Source organism: Budorcas taxicolor, chromosome 1, assembly GCF_023091745.1.
Source record: "Budorcas taxicolor isolate Tak-1 chromosome 1, Takin1.1, whole genome shotgun sequence".
Classification (NCBI taxonomy): Eukaryota; Metazoa; Chordata; class Mammalia; order Artiodactyla; family Bovidae; genus Budorcas; species Budorcas taxicolor.
The window spans coordinates 16,260,350-16,276,834 of NC_068910.1; the positions used below are offsets into that span (position 1 = coordinate 16,260,350).

Here is a 16,485-nt window from a genome sequence, read left to right on the forward strand (position 1 = left end):
CCTAGGGATCAAACCACCATCTCCTGCACCGCAGACAGATTCTTTACCACTGAGTCACCAGGGAAGCAACATCCACCATTAGGGAGTGCTTAAATAAACTCTTATCACTATGGAACACCACTCAGTTGCAGTCATTTTGAAGATGGGCCTGTGGGTGCGGCATGGAAAGATCTCCAAGGTATCAGGTTCAGTTAAAAAAACTATTGCAGAGTAAGCAGTATAATACCATTTGTGTTACAAAAAAATCTGCAAATGAATACCATGTATTTTCTATAGAGAAATGTAAATACCATTGAAAACCATTTGGAAGGAACCACAGCAAATTTTTGGTGGCCCAGATGGTAAAGAATCTGCCTGCAATGCGGGAGACCTGGGTTCAATCCCTGGCTTGGGAAGATCCCCTGGAGGAGGGCATGGCAATCCACTCCAGTATTCTTGCCTGGAGAATCCCCATGGACAGAGGTGCTTGGTGGGTTACAGTCCATGGGGTCACAAAGAAGTTGTACACGATTGAACGACTAAGCACAGCACAGTAAATTTTTATGGGGCTGAAAGGAGGCAGCCAGTTTCAGGGGAATTAAAGGTAGTGTACAAAGGAGAACTTCACATTTATAGCTAATATGTTCTTAAAAATTTTACATGAATTGTTACTTGGTAAATTAGAAATTAATTTTTCAAATATTAAAATGATCACTATCTGAGAAGTTATTTTGTAGACTGCACTGTTGAGTGTTCTTCCCCTCCTATCAAAGTCATGGTCACAGCAGGTGGGGGTCTATTCTTCTGACTTCTTAGGTGTGCAGGAGGTGGTGGGAAGGGAAATATCCAGTCCCTGCTTAAGTGTTCTCTGCGCCAGGTGAGCCCCAAATCCAGCAATTCCCACTTTCAGGCAGGAAACCTCATGGTATACAGCCCTTTCATCCCAGGTACCAAGCCCACATGCTGGCACTAAATGTGCCTGCTTTCCTGCCCAGCCAGTGTGGACAAACTGCCTTCAGAAGCAAAGAGAATCTGCCCAGTTCTGCCAGTCTCACTCTTGCCAGCCATGTAGAGGAAGCTGTTGAACGAGTGGGGTTCAACTGACATTGAAGAGAGCACCTGACTTTTCTTCCTCCTCGAATATACACCCTAAAGCAGTAGGAAGGAAGTGGCTGCAAAGGAGGTTTGGAATGGGAAAGAGTACCTCAGGACTATTGATCTTTCTCCTACCTGTATTCTTGAACACAGCTTTGTCCTTTTAGCCTGAACAGTGCTGATGGAGAGCTTCATAGATGCTCACTGCAAGTCCGGTCAAGTTTGAGGTGGGGAGTGAGGGGCAACCCTGTATCCAAGGGCAACCAACCAAAGCAGCCCCTGATTAATCCTGCCACCAAGAGTCTCACACAGGGCTCCTCCGGCTGCCAAGGATTTGAGCTGAAGCTTGCTCCTCATTCCCTTTCCCTCCCTGATCCTCTGGCCCCTGCAGGCCCACCGCCTGAACTAGGCAGGTGGCTCTGGCCAGTAAATTGTCCCTTCATGGATGGGCTTTGAACCCTGGTGGAGCTGGCTTGGCATTGACTTCCAATTGGGAGTGTACAGCCAGCACTTGGTGAAGAAGAGAGTGACTCTGCTAAATTATGCCAGGCCTGGGGCTGGGCTACTCAGTGCGGGATTCTCAGGACCAAGGAGGAAGTCTGCGTAATGTAAATCTGCATGTGCATGCTAAAGTTGCTTCACTTGTTTCCAACTCTTCGCAACCCTGTGGACTGTATAGCCTGCCAGGCTCTTCTGTCCATGGGATTTCTGAGGCAAGAATACTGGAGGGGGTTGCCATGCCCTCCTCCAGGGGATCTTCCCAAACCAGGGATCGAACCTATGTCTCTTATGTCTCCAGCACTGGCAGGCAAGTTCTTTACCACTAGTGCCGCCCGGGAAGCACAGTGTAGTAATAAATCAACCCTAAGAAAGTGGGGACTTTAACCTCAACTACAAGTGTCGTAGAGCAAAGAATAATAAAAAGGGTTGATGAAAAGGCTGCCATATCCACTTGTTCTTAAAACTTTTTTTGCCCCTCTTCAAAGAATGGAACCACAAAAAGCAATCAATATACGTGGTACAAAATATGAGCAGAAAACTTATGTTTTTCCCATTGTCTATGCTAGGCAGAGGTAAAGAAAGAGGAAAAGAGACAGAGAGATTGCTAATGGCCAGTAACAATTTAAAGAAGTGTGAAAGGGAAAAATGGGTATCTGGATTTCCTTTGGGTGGTCTGATGCTTCCAAGCCTCTCACAGCTTGAGTGTCTCACCACCATAAATAAGATTTTGATGGTTAAAGACATATATTTTTGGTATAATGAGGCCTATAAACTGAAACCAGCAATTTTGGGTATATGCAAGTCAGGGATGTGGTCCCTGAGACACTCAGAGGCTTTTCAAGGGTATTGTTGAGTCCACACAATTTCCACTTGCAGAACCTCCCTCGTGTGTGTGCATGACACACTGCTCCAACATCAGCAGATGTGGCGTCTGGGCAATCTGCCTAGTATTCCAACCGGAAGTGTCTATGGTCCAAGCCTTGGTCAGAAAGTAGGCTGCTCTAAAGGAGGGTTCCCAAGCACACCCCCGAAGCTGGTGTCACAGTGGAGAGAAGTCAGTCCAACTCTGCAGTGCTGCCCAGCTGAGCGGCCCCAGAAGCCCAGCATTCCCCATTCTGCCTGTGTGTGTGTTTATGGGCTTAAGAACAACACTGCCTGAACAGTCAGCTTCACTCAAAGCAACGGCACAAAGTGCCTTTCAGAACTCGCCTTCGGCACAACCCGTTATAATCCTGTAAAATGCTTCACAGCCAGGCAGTGTTCCTTGCTAGCCAGAAGCCTGGAGACTGGAATAAAGAAGTCTGTTCTGCATTTCCAGGAACGGTGCCAAGAGCAGAGCCTGTATTCTCGCCTGGGGTGAGCAGGGCACGTTTGTGCTGCTGATGGAGTGGTGGGCTTCTACCCACAAGCCCGGCACTGGTTGTTAGCTCCTTTTAGACAAGCAGACAGCCAGGCATGACTGGGAGGCCATCAATCAGCTCCCCAAATCCCACTGCCAAGACTGTGAGTGGAACAGGCCCAGCATGAGGCTAAAACTTCACAAGTTAAAGTGGTTGTGACAGTCTTCTCAGCCAATGGGACAACATTATATTGTCGTTGTCCTGACAGCATTATACTTATAATATCTTCCACCCATTCCTGAATCTCTATGGCAGAAAGGTGAATAATACACACCTGCTCAAGAAATATAGCTGAGTTTGAAACACGGCCTTTCACCTGTAACCTCTGCTGTGAGGTGTGCATTTGTAGAAGGAGTGCAAGTGAGAGTAGCAGATGTCCCAAAACCTCGCCTTCAGACACAATGCACCTCTGTCTGCTTCCTTGGCATCTGGAGCCATCTCGTCTACCTGTGCTAATCTGACACAGTCGTGTATGTACATGTTGGACACACGTGTGTACCCACCCCCTGGCTCCCCTTCTGTTTGGGGGACATTCCCAGCTAATGACCAAGTTCCTTCTCCTCTCAGTAACTTCAGTCTCGATGGGAGAGGGTAGTTAAAAGCCTGAAGAAGTTCTTATAGTGAATTCTGAGAGATCAGAAGTGTGCTTTACTGCCAGATAGGTAAAAATGGCACAAATCAAGTACTGATCATATCTAAAATCATCTAAAACCTCTCCCTTTGCCGGGGGATATGTCCACTGGCTCCAGGCTAGATTTATGAATGTACATACCTGGATATTCTAAGCTGGAAGACTTCATTCTTGCCTTCTCTCATAGATCTTATTTTCTAAAACAAGTCTGAAAAACTGGTTAAGTGACAGCATCTCCTTATCCCAGTAATGAGCTTATCTTGTGACTTGTGAGCTATAATCTAAAAACAACCAAGATTTTATGTTTAAAAACAAAGAATACTATGCGTCATGCTCTGATATAACACAGACAGGTACAATCATTATAGCAGTGACTCGGCACAATTTTCCTCCCTGGGTGACATTTGGCAATGTCTACATGTTTTAGAGAGTCACTGGGGGAAGGAGCTAGTGTCATTTAATGGGTAGAGGACCAGGATGCTGGTAAACATCCTATAATGCACAGGACACCCTACCTCCGCCCCCCACCCCCCACAAACCAAAGAATTAACAGGTTCAAAATGCTTATACTGTCACAGTTGACAGACCCTACATTAAAGAGTAGAGCTGAAACATGGCATCAGAGCCAGGATAACCTGTTGGTTTTGACCTCAAGGATATTTTCGCTTTAGACCGTGATCATTGGTTGATGTCAAATGTCAGGTTAGGCACAGTGGAGCTGCAAACAAAATGCTTGCGTGCCAAGAAGCCTTAGAATATTGGCATGTCTAGAATCTTTCCTTCATGCCCATACCTGACCCTTAATAGAATAACAGACTTCATAAAGCACGAAAGGAGAAAAGGATAAAGAAGAACATGAGTAAGGGGGTAAAGGAAGAGAAAATTATCTTAACCTGTTTAAGATATGAAAATGTACTGGAAAATACCGGTGAAAATGAACAGACAATTTAAGAAGAACTTGGAAAGGGGCAAGAAATGTGTCTAGCTTGTTTTTCCTAGGACAAACTTTCAGTTCAGTTCAGTTGCTCAGTTGTGTCCAACTCTTTGTGACCGCATGGAAGGCAGCACGCCAGGCCTCCCTGTCCATCACCAACTCCCGGACTTTACGCAATCTCATGTCCATTGAGTTGGTGATGCCATCCAACCACCTCACCCTCTGTCATCCCCTTCTCCTCCCGCCTTCAATCTTTCCCAGCATCAGGGTCTTTTCAAATGAGTCAGCTCTTCACATCAGGCAGCCAAAGTATTGGAGTCTCAGCTTCAACATCACTCCTTCCAATGAACACCCAGGACTGATCTCCTTTAGGATGGACTGGTTGGATCTTCTTGCAGTCCAAGGGACTCTCAAGAGTCTTCTCCAACACCACAGTTCAAAAGCATCAATTCTTCAGGGCTCAGCTTTCTTTATAGTCAAACTTTATAGGACAAACTTTGCCAGCATATTTAATTATTTTAGGTGGCAGAAATGCAAATGTGGTGACAAAAACCCCAAAGGGTATGGCTTACTGTGTTTGTGATACATAGCACAGACTGTGCAGTCAGAGACCTGTCCTCACTCAAGGTTTTGCAATAAGAATGCTAATTTTTCAATCTGAGCTGATTACTATCAGCAGGCTTGCTTTGCTTATAGAATTTAAGCCAATTGTTAGAATACCTTTTGTACACTGAACTTTATGGATAGCCTGCATTTAGTTGAAACTATTTCATATTTTTTACCAAAAATTTAATAAACTTTAAAAATTCCAAAACTACTTATTCTCTTTAGACTACAGCAATGTATGCATTAGTAGGTTGTTTTTTTTTTTAATACTAACCACTGCACGGAGAAACTGGAATCTAAAATGTATCAATTCTAGCTTTGGATAGTGGAAATGTTTTATTTTCCATTAAGTACAAACTCAGCATCTAAGTACTATATTTCATCAAACCTAGGATGCCAAAGACTGAAATATGTTCTATTATCTTATGTACAGCTAAGAAAGAAAATAAAAGTTGCCAATTCCATTATAACACACAGTGGGAGGTGGGAGGGAGATTCAAGAGGGAGGGGACATATGTACTCCTATGTTTAATTCATGTTGATGTATGACAGAAATCAAACCAATACTGTAATCAATTAAAAATAAATACTTTTTAAAATGAAAAAAAATTATAACACATGATTAATTGTAAGATACATCCCAATTCCAGAGAAGTTAAAAATGTGGGGAAAGTGTGGGTAACAATGAAATATAGCACTATTCATATCTTCTGGCCAGGATTTGAAAACCTACACATTTATAGAAATGTGAATTGTGGGGATTTAGGGACAATAATTCCAGAGACCACGTGCAGTGAAATCAACTGAGAAACTTACCAAATCCAGATTCCTGGGCCCCACTTTGGATTAACTGAACTGGACTCTTTAGCAGTGGACTCGAGAAATTTGAATTTTTGATAAACTCTCTTCAAGACAGTGTGAGTTAGAATTATCAGGAGACCACAGATCCTCGGTGCTCAGGGGCAACGAGCCCACTGGCTGTAGTATCGCAATCCAGAACAGGCACAGAGAGCACTGCTTATTTGCTCAGGCTGTGCTGAGGAACAAGACACACTGCACAGCCCACTGAAAACATATGGGTGCATCAGGGACACAGCAAGAAATATGCAACTCCACACTCCCAGTAAACTACCAACTAAGCCACCCACCAGGAGATGGGTTCTGGCTCTTGGGACTTTGATTTACAGTCTCCTATCCAAAAGTTCCAGCTAAAACCATGCTTATCTCTTCATAGCCAAGGGGCATGACTGCATTTACATTTTTAAAAAATTAGCGGCAGCAGTACAGAATAGGAGGAGGGCAGTTGGCTTGAGATGTTTACTTGAAAGAGCCCCTGGGGTTTATGGTGGGGGTGGCGAGGGGACAGTGGTGTGAGGAGAAGACCTTAATTACAGAACGAGTTTAACCAGCACAGACAGACTCTGGGACTCCTAGCAAGCCTGGTTCTCACTCATCTGGTGGGAGCGGAAGTCAGCTGCTGTGTGGTAGAAAGCAGCTCATTAGCTGAAAGTGTTCCTCCTGCTGTGGGCATCCCATAACAGGGGGATTCGAGGGTGTCGGTTAAGTGAGTTGAGGTACAGGAGCTTCTGAATTTTTCCATCTTACATCCAAAACCAAGCTCAGAAAACACAGGCCCCACATGCCTGCAATTAGGACGGAACCCAAAGCCTGTGCAACAGAAGGCTGGAGAAAAAGCACCAGCTTCTAGCTCACCAACTTTTATCAGTGCATGATCACTTAGCTCTTTGGCAGGATCAGAACCACCAACCAGATAGCTTCCTGGCTAATTCCTCTCCTCCAAGACAGTCCTCAATCCCCCCAGCAAGGGGGGCCTCTACTTTGTACCCCTATAGTGCTGAGTGAAAGTGAAACTGTTAGTCACTCAGTTGTGTCCGACTCTTTGGGAGCCCATGGACTGCAGTCCACCAGGCTCCTCTGTCCATGGAATTCTCCAGGCACAAGAATACTGCAGTGGATTGCCATTCCCTTCTCCCGGGGATCTTTCTGACCCAGGGATCGAACCTGGGTCCCCTGCACGGCAGGCATGGGCCCCCAGGGAAGCCCACTGCATGGATTACCTCTCCCTAATATTCATCCTGCTCATAATGACTGACTCAGCATGTCTCTACCTACAAAGGCACAGGGACCATAACTCTCTCAATCACCGCAACGCCTCTAGCTCCTTCTATCATTCTGGCTGGCGCATGGTAGAAGGATCCATCTTTGTTGAAATAAAAATTAAATTGAAATTAAATTAAATGGAAAAATTAAGTAGAACATGTTGTAGAGAAGGTAAATTCAGAGACTTTGTGCAATGAGGAAAGCTGTCTAAAGTTTCTGAGATGGGGGACTTTTCCCAGGTGTCCCAGCGGTTAGGACATCACTTTCCACTATAGGGGGTATGGGTTCCAGCGGTCAAAAACCCAAAACATACAATAGAAGCAATATTGTTACAAAGTCAATGAAGACTTTTAAAATGGTCTACATTAAAAAAAAAAAAAAAAACAACTTAAAAAGTTTCTAAGATAAGACCAAGAAATCACATGCAGAATACCACTATGGGCTGTTAAAAGAAATTTTGAAAGGAGATCAGTCCCTTAATAAGCTTCTTGAAGAGTCCCAAACTCACTGAAACTACTTGTAGAGATGGCACTTGCAGTGTAAGGCTACGGGAGCCCTGTTGGATATTACTGTGAGCTTTTGGTTCCCTCCAGCTTTTTACAGACACTCAGCAATTTACACTAATTTCTGAACAAGGTAGACTTGCCAGGGAGATTGAAACTCTGGTGGCAAAGAGAGGTCGAATAGTTTGTTTTCAGAGATTCCTAGTGACAACCCCATCTTCCTTTTTCCTTCCCTCCAGTGGCTTTCTTCCCTTTCCTGTTCTAAGTGTCTGATTCCAGGTTAAACTCTCTATATATTTCTTTTTTCTTTTCAATTTGCCATGCTCATACCTAGTACTATTAATACAGAGACTTTGTTCTCTTGAGGGGGCGGCCCTGGGAGGCTGACTTTCAGTGGGAAGGGGAGATTTTGCTGGTTGTTTCTGCAGGATCAAACGTGGTTCTGGGCTAACGTTGCTAGGCAGATGTGAAATTATGAACTTGAAAACGTTTTGTCCGAGGGAGCCAATCAGAGAGGAAGGCAACTTCTCTGCCGGCTGCTCTGCTGACTGCTCGATTGCGCCCTCCCTGCCTGGGCCTCCTCACCTGGAGTCTGACAAGAGGCGCTTTGAGAGCTCACTCTGGCTTAGACACAGGGTGCGCTGAACAAAACTCATCTGTCTGGGTGTGGGAGGAAGGTAAGAGAGAATTAAAATGGTAAAGCCAACATCACGTGGCTTCCTCCTTGAACTGTAATAACCCAGTGCTGCCTGTAGGCTCAGAAAAGCCATATGCAATGGGTAGGTACAAGGATTGCTCTGGTGCCAGGAAAATGCAGTAAGACATAACTTTTTATAAGGTAAGCAATGAATAAACACCCTGCAGGAACAAAACAGCCTTTAACATCTCTGAAATTGGCAGCCTGAAACCTTGGTTCAGTATATCCACAATGCACAACAGATAAGACCACCTTCAACATTAAGTCATCTTCCAGAGGAAACAACAGCTGGGGAGGCCGAGTTTTTATGATTCTCAGCCTCTCAGGGCAGGAGGGGAATTCGACAATTCAGTCAGTATTTTCTTTGCCACAGCAAGTCCCATTTTAATACCTGTTAGAGATTTCCCACATGTTGGGCAATTTTTCTAGAATGTCTTCAGAAGGAAAACATTCTACAGTCTGCCTTGGTTTCTGAAAGAGCTGTCTTTCTCCCTGGGCTGGGGGTGATTTTTTTTTTTTTGGTCTCATGGTATTATCAAGAAGATCTGAAACCACCACGCTTCATCTGGATTCTGCTGTTGTTATAAAAAGGCAGTTTGGGGTTACACTTCACCCTCAAAAATGTTAAGGGAAGTGCCTGTCACCAACAGTCAAAAATAAAAATGAAAATGATGCTGGCAGAGCTCAAAAACCAAAGGGGTCAGCATTTTGCTTCAGTTTCCTGTTCATAAAACTTTATAAAAACAACCCACCCATTAAAGAAAAAAAGCCCACAACAATAGCTCATTATTCTTTTCCTAAACGCTTGCCTCATGCCACTCTGAAATTAGGTGCCATCACGTTTCCTGAGTTATGGGCTCCAAACACCACATCCCTTTCCTCCCTTCCGTGCCCCCACCCCACCTGGCATCATTCCTGAATTTAGACACTTCTCCACTTTACGAGCTCAGCAGAGGCCAGTGTTGCCCCTCCTACCTGTCCAGAGGAGGCCAGGCATCTGCTCCAGCTGGAAGCAGGAATAACACAGGCTTCCTTCCCTCAAATTAATTTTCATTTCCTAAATAAGCTTTTAATATGGAAAGTGCAAAATTTCAAAGTGGAGGAAAAAAATTCCTACAGACTGCTCCAGTAAACTGATAATTATAAATGCACTGCCTCCTGACATTAATTTTTGAAGAATAAGGTATTTCCCTTCCACCCTCCTTCTCTAATAACAGTAAAACTTTATGGAATATGTAACACCCCATCCTTCAGTACCTGCAAGAACACAGGGGAATACAAGGTCTAGAATAAGAAGCCTGAATGCAAACACCAAGGTTTTCACTTGCTGACTATATGACTTTGGACTTTATTTAACCATGCCAAATCTCAGCTTGGACCATAAAGAAGGCTGAGTGCTGAAAAACTGATACTTTTGAACTGTGGTGTTGGAGAAGACTCTTGAGAGTCCCCTGGACTGCAAGAAGATCAAACTAGTCCATCCTAAAGGAAATCAATCTTGAATATCCATTGGAGGAACTGATCCTGAGGTGGAAGCTGCAATACTTTGGCCACCTGATGCGAAGAACGGACTCATTGGAAAAGACCCTGATGCTGGGAAAGATTGAAGGCGGGAAGAGAAGGGGATGACAGAGGGCTTGGTAGTTGGATGGAATCACTGACTCAATGGACATGAGTTTGAGCAAACTCTGGGAGATGGTGAAGGACAAGGAACCTGGGCATGCTGCAGTCCACGGGGTTGCAAAGACTTGGACACAACTGAGCGACTGAACAACAACAATAACTTCAGCTTAACCAACTGAAAAATGGGGATATGAGAGTTTAAAGGCTTTAATAAGACAAAATATATGCATGGGTGCTCAGTTGAGTCCTACTCTCCAAGCTTGGGAAGATCCCCCAGAGAAGGAAATGGCAAGCTACTTCACTATTCTTGACTGGAAAATTCCATGGATGGAGGAGCCTGCTAAGTTACCATCCATGGGATTGCAAAGAGTCACACACAACTGAGCAGCTTCACTTCACTTCGCGACCTCTTGGACTGCAGCCCATCAGACTCCTCTGTCCGTGGAACTCCCTATGCAAGAATACTGCAGTGGGCTGCCATTTCCTTCTACAGGGGATTTTCCCAACCTATGGATCAAACCCACGTCTCCAGTATCTCCTGCACTGGCAGGTGAATTATCAGTGCCACTACCTGGGAAGCCATAGTTTAATGAGTTCCTCTATATGTCAGCATTTAAGGCACAAGGTAAGCACATAGTCTATACCGTTATTAACCTTTCTGGTATACAAATCACCCTACCCTCTCCTTTCTCAAAGAATCAGAGAGGAAAAGGTGGAATTTGGGGATCTTTTCCACTCACCTTGCCTTAAAGGGGTTAATTCTTTAAAGCAGGATTTCAAATATTGATTCAACTATTGGACATGTATAAAAGAAGACGCACAGTGAAGAGTGAACTGACCTAAATGTGAACACATGGGATCCAACACCGGTTCTACCACTAAATTTGCCATGTGACCTTGAGCAAGTCAATTAAACTCTCCGAGGTGCAGTTTCTTAAACTGTAAAATATGGCAATTTAAAATTCCCTGATAGCTCAGTTGGTAAAGAATCCATCTGCAATGCAGGAGACCCCAGTTCGATTCCTGTGTTGGAAAGACCCCCTGGAGAAGGGAAAGGCTACCCACTCCAGTATTCTGGCCTGGAGAATTCCATGGACTATATAGTCTATGGGGTGGCAAAGAGTTGGATACAACTGAGCAACTTTCACTTTCAAACATAAGTGCTCATCTTCTGTGATCCTATAAAACAGGAAAGACTAAGCTGTATATAAAGTATTGCCTCAAATTTATGCTATTTTATTTCAAGGAAGAATCTAAAAGTGATAATATATCTTGCCAACAAAAGTATCCTTGTCTAAAATTAGCACACTGGGTACAGGCAGCCCACATTTTGGATTACTTTAGCATGATAAGATGGATTTAGAAAAGGCAGAGGAACCAGAGATCAAACTGCCAACATCCGTTGGATCATAGAAAAAGCAAGAGAATTCTAGAAAAACATCTACTTCTGCTTTATTGACTATGCTAAATCCTTTGACTGTGTGGGTCACAAAAACCTTGGAAAATTCTTCAAGAGATGGAAATACCACACCACCTTACCCACCTAATGAGAAATCTGTATGCAGGTCAAGAAGCAACAGTTAGAACCAAACATGGAACTACGAACTGGTTCCAAATTGGGAAAGGAGTACATCAAGGCTGTATCTTGTCATCCTGTTTGGTTAACTTCTTTGCAGAGTACATCATGCGAAATGCTGGACTTGATGAAGCACAAGCTGGAATCAAGATTGCCAGGAGAGATATCAATAACCTCAGATATGAAAATGACACTACCCTTATGGCAGAAAGCAAAGAGGAACTGAAGAGCCTCTTGATGAAAGTGAAAGATGAGAGTGAAATAGCTGACTTAAAACTCACATTCAAAAAATGAAGATCATGGCATCCAGTCCCATCACTTCATCGCAAATAGATGGAGAAACAGTGAGAGATTTTATTTTGGGGGACTCCAAAATCACTGCGGATGGTGACTGCAGCCATGAAATTAAAAGACGCTTGCTCCTTGGAAGAAAAATTATGACCAACCTGTACAGCATATTAAAAAGCAGAGACATCTGCTTGGACTTTTCCAACAAAGGTCCATCTACTCAAAGCTATGGTTTTTCCAGTAGTCATGTATGAATGTGAGAGGTGGACTATAAAGAAAACTAAGCACCAAAGAATTGATGCTCTTGAACTGCAGTTAGAGAAGACTATTGAGAGTCCTTTGGACAGCAAGGAGATCAAACCAGTCAATCCTAAAGGAAATCAGTCCTGAATATTCATTGGAAGCACTAATGCTGAAGCCGAAACTCCAATACTTTGGCCACCTGATGTGAAGAACGGACTCACTGGAAAAGACCCTGATGCTGGGAAAGATTGAAGGCATGAGGAAAAGGGGACGACAGAGGATGAAATGGTTGGATGACATCACTGACTCGATAGACATGAGTTTGAGCAAGCTCTGGGAGTTGGTGATGGACAGGGAAGCCTGGCGTGTTGCAGTCCATGGGTTGCAAAAAGTCAGATATGACTGAGTGACTGAACTGATAGTATGAAAGTTCATCAGAAAGTTCAGCTCAATGTTCTCATTTGTCAGGAATGCAATGGGGAATATAGATTCTTAAAAATATCAAATGGCCAAGAAAACAAGCTTGAAACAGAGGTTAGATTAACCATGAAGAGAGAAACTGAAAGGAAGATGGAGTTCATCTATGCATGAGATGGAACTGTCCTAAAATACACCACTGTCACTCAAAAATAGGTACTTGGTTTGCATGGTGCCTGTGTTACCTGTATGACAACACTTGGTTCCTACTGTGTCTAAACAGGTCTGCCTACAGGCCTGTTATGACTATGAGAGCTGTCTGTTCCTCAAAGAGCAAGTTCTGCTGCCTCATGGATTTTCCCCAGCCATAACTTCCTTTTTGCCCTTCAGGTAGGTTGCCTAAGGAGCAGGACCTTGGCCAGTTCTGTTCTGGAGGTGACACGCAGATGGCTGCTGGCAGGAAGCTGAGGACCAACACTCCTCAAGGCTGAGGGCTCTATGCACCCCTGACCAAACTTCTGATGCAAAATATTTACACTAATGTCACACATTTATAAAAAAACAATTGCAACTAAAGATATCTTGCAGCAACTTTTAAACAGTGCTCTACAAATAACAAATGGAACTAGAATAATTCACCAGATCACACACTTTATTATCTTTGAACAACCGCGCCTCCCACTTGACAGTAAGCTCCATGTAGGCAAGAAACATGACTCTCTTGTTCAGTGCTGTAGCTCCAGCACCAAAAGGTGCTTAGTGAGTGACAGGGGCTTGGCAAATGATGACCACAGCTGACACAGACCAGTGGGCAGCTCTTCCAGGCACCGTGCCTTCACTCTCCATGCTGTCTCTCAGGTAATCCTTAAAACAGTCCAGTCCAACTGAAGCACAGGGAGTTCAACTCATTTCCCTGAAGCCACAGAGCTAGTAAGGGGCAGAGCTGGGTTCAAATGCTAGTACTTTGCTTCTGGAACCTGACATTCCACAAATGAAGTGGAACATTAATTATCTGTAGACCATTTGCAACTTAGCTGGTGTCTTGATACCAACACTGATGGTGCTGAGGGTCAAGGATGTGAGCCTAATATGATACAATTAAAGAAAGAACACTTCAGCAAGAGTCAGGAGATCTGGGTTCAGATCTTAGCCCTGGACTCCTGCACTGAGTCTGATCAAGTCTGGTGACCTCCTTGCTTACCGGTTTCCCCTGCTGGTCAATAAGGGGTTAGATGGTCATTCAGGTCCCTGACACTTAATACTCCTAAGTACTAGAGTCATCCTAGATGTAATCTTCTTATCCATCCAGACAACTGCAGGTCACACAAGTGTGCTCCTGCCTCTTTCAACAAGGCAGAACCACCAAAATATCTAAGATAATCAAGCACGTTAATCTCTCAGAGCCTCAGTGCCCTGATCTGCAATTAGAACATAATGGCACCCACTTCAAAGGGTGGAGGTGAAGATTAGAGAGAAGCCAGGTAAGGGGCTGACATACAGTAGTAATTTCATAAACAGTAGCCTGGTTTATGATGGTTCTGAAGAAAGCTGGGAGGTAAGTCCGGAGAAAGAAAGAATCTCCTCAAAGCCCAGGAACCAACCAACCAATCGAAAAAACCACACTGAAACAAAGATGGTTTAAGTCATTTCTAAAAGTGGAATACACATATTTGCCACATGCCCAGAGCAGAGTTCTGTATGGAATTCTCTTTCCACAAGTGAGTGATGTGGACAGGTTTGAATTAACTTTGGATAGAACAAAAAGGATCTGCTGGGATGAGGGCACTGACATGTGAACGCTGTAAAGCTAGAAAATACTGTGAGGCTGCCATTAGCTCCATCGCCAGGGCTGTGACAAGCACATGATGCGTATCACCTACTGAATCCTCATAACCTGCTGAGGAGGGTGCTCTCCCTGTTTTATAGATGAGGGCACAGAGGCTTGACTTGCTCAACGTCACACAGCTACTAAAGAGCCACATCCTCATTTAGTCTGCCCAGAACACCGATGGTCTTGCCTAACAGCTGCAACCCCTTCTGAACATGCTCAGATTCACAGGGCAGCAGTCTTTGTCCATGGGGTAGCTTTACAGGTAGGACATGTGTGGGCTCAAGCGGCGCTGGGTTTCAATCCCTGTTTACCCTCCAACTCCTGGCAGCTATGGACAAATCATTCAACTTTCCTGGATCCTGTTTTGATCAAACAGAATATACTGCATCCAAGTTTTTCAATGCAAATTGTGTGGAACATTAACCACTTACATTTTATACCTAGGTGGTGAGGGATAAAAGAGCTAAAACATGAGGTAACCCCCTGTGTGGTATCCTGGTTGGGGGAAGGAGCGGGATATGTTTGTTAGCAAACACAGAACTGGGTGAGTCCTTATTTCCCTTTCATCTTGAAAATTCAGAAATTCTACAGAATGTTACGTGATAGGGAAAGAGAAAGGGGAAGAGAGGGACTTAACGGGAATCACGGGGGAGGTAGCAGGGTTGGGGGCGGTGTTCATCTTGAGGCTGTGTTTGCATAGCAACAAATGTACATACCTAGCTCATAAGCTTATCTGGGGTGCTTTGGGCTGAGGGCAGCTGGTGGATATGATGGGGCTGGAAGCTAAGTCTCTCTTAAATGACCACTATTGCATACAGCAAGCTCTTCTCAGATGCTGGTAGATTTGAGTTTAAAGGAAAACAGACCTAGATCAAATTGATAGAAGTTGAGCTGCTGCAGAAGATGTATGACTACGTGAAAAATGCTAACAATGTCTTTCTTTTGTTCTCAGCCACCCACTCCCCATAAGCCATTTTCAATCTCAAGATCAATGCTTTTTCATGTGACTGAGCCCATGTCTTCCAGCGGGATAAACCACAGGTAAACCTTCCCTGGCCTGCATCCCACGCGATTGGAATCTGAACAAAGGTGAGCTGAGCTGTCTGGGAGCTAAAGAATTCTTTTTGTTTTCATTTGTATCCTTGCCCAGGGTAGTGACAAATATTGTTTCATGAGTTTCCAGCTTAGCTTTAGAGCTCAAAGGATAAAGTGCTTCCACAAGAAAGAAGGAGAAGAAAGAAGGTAAGAGAATAATTAAAAAAAAAAATTAATATATATTGCTGTTGTTCAGTCACTAAGTCCTCTGTGACTCTTTGTGACCCCATATACTGCAGCATGCCAGACTTCCCTGTCTCCTTCACTATTTCCCCCCACCCTTCATTCAAATAGTAGAGGCTTTTCTTCTGAGGAAAGATGACAGCATGCCACAACCTCGGTCAGACCTGCCACAGTCTCCCTCTGGTGATACGAGGGTTAACAATAACCTCAAGGAATTCTTTCAATATTTTAATTTTAAAAACAGAGTAATTTGGGTCTTCTGACACCTAGCTCATGTTTCTTTCATGAAATCAGACTGCCTGATGAGTCATGTTCCCAGGCCACAAGAAAGACTGGCACTTAATTAATGCTCCAAAAAGATTTGTTGAATTAATTAAAGAACAAAAGAAGGAAAACAGTTCAGAAGATAGATACCAAAGGCCATCAACAGGAGAGGATCAACTGGCTATCAGTGAAAGTCTTCTGTATCTTTGAACTCTTATCCACAACAGCCCGTTCCTCCGCCTTCTCAGCCTTTTCAAATATCGCCTGTTATACAGTTCCTCAATCAAGATTTTCTTTTGAGAAATCTTCCCAGACCAACCCAACCCATAGGAGATGGTTTCTTGAGATCTAACCATTCTTATTATCTGCCACTCATCAACCATGTTCTGCCAGGTGACAACTTTTGAAAGTAACATTCTAGAGCCACGTAACTTTTCTGATTATCTTCCCACCTAGAACTCCTGGAAGGCAGGGCTAGTCCACACCTACCTCTGGAAC

General features: G+C 44.0%; 1 protein-coding gene across 3 annotated transcripts in view; it reads right to left on the minus strand.

The window, feature by feature from the left end:
* Positions 1-16,485, minus strand: part of ARHGEF3 (Rho guanine nucleotide exchange factor 3) — a 271,833-nt gene that overhangs the window by 69,185 nt on the left and 186,163 nt on the right. The gene's annotated exons all lie outside the window — the stretch shown is intronic.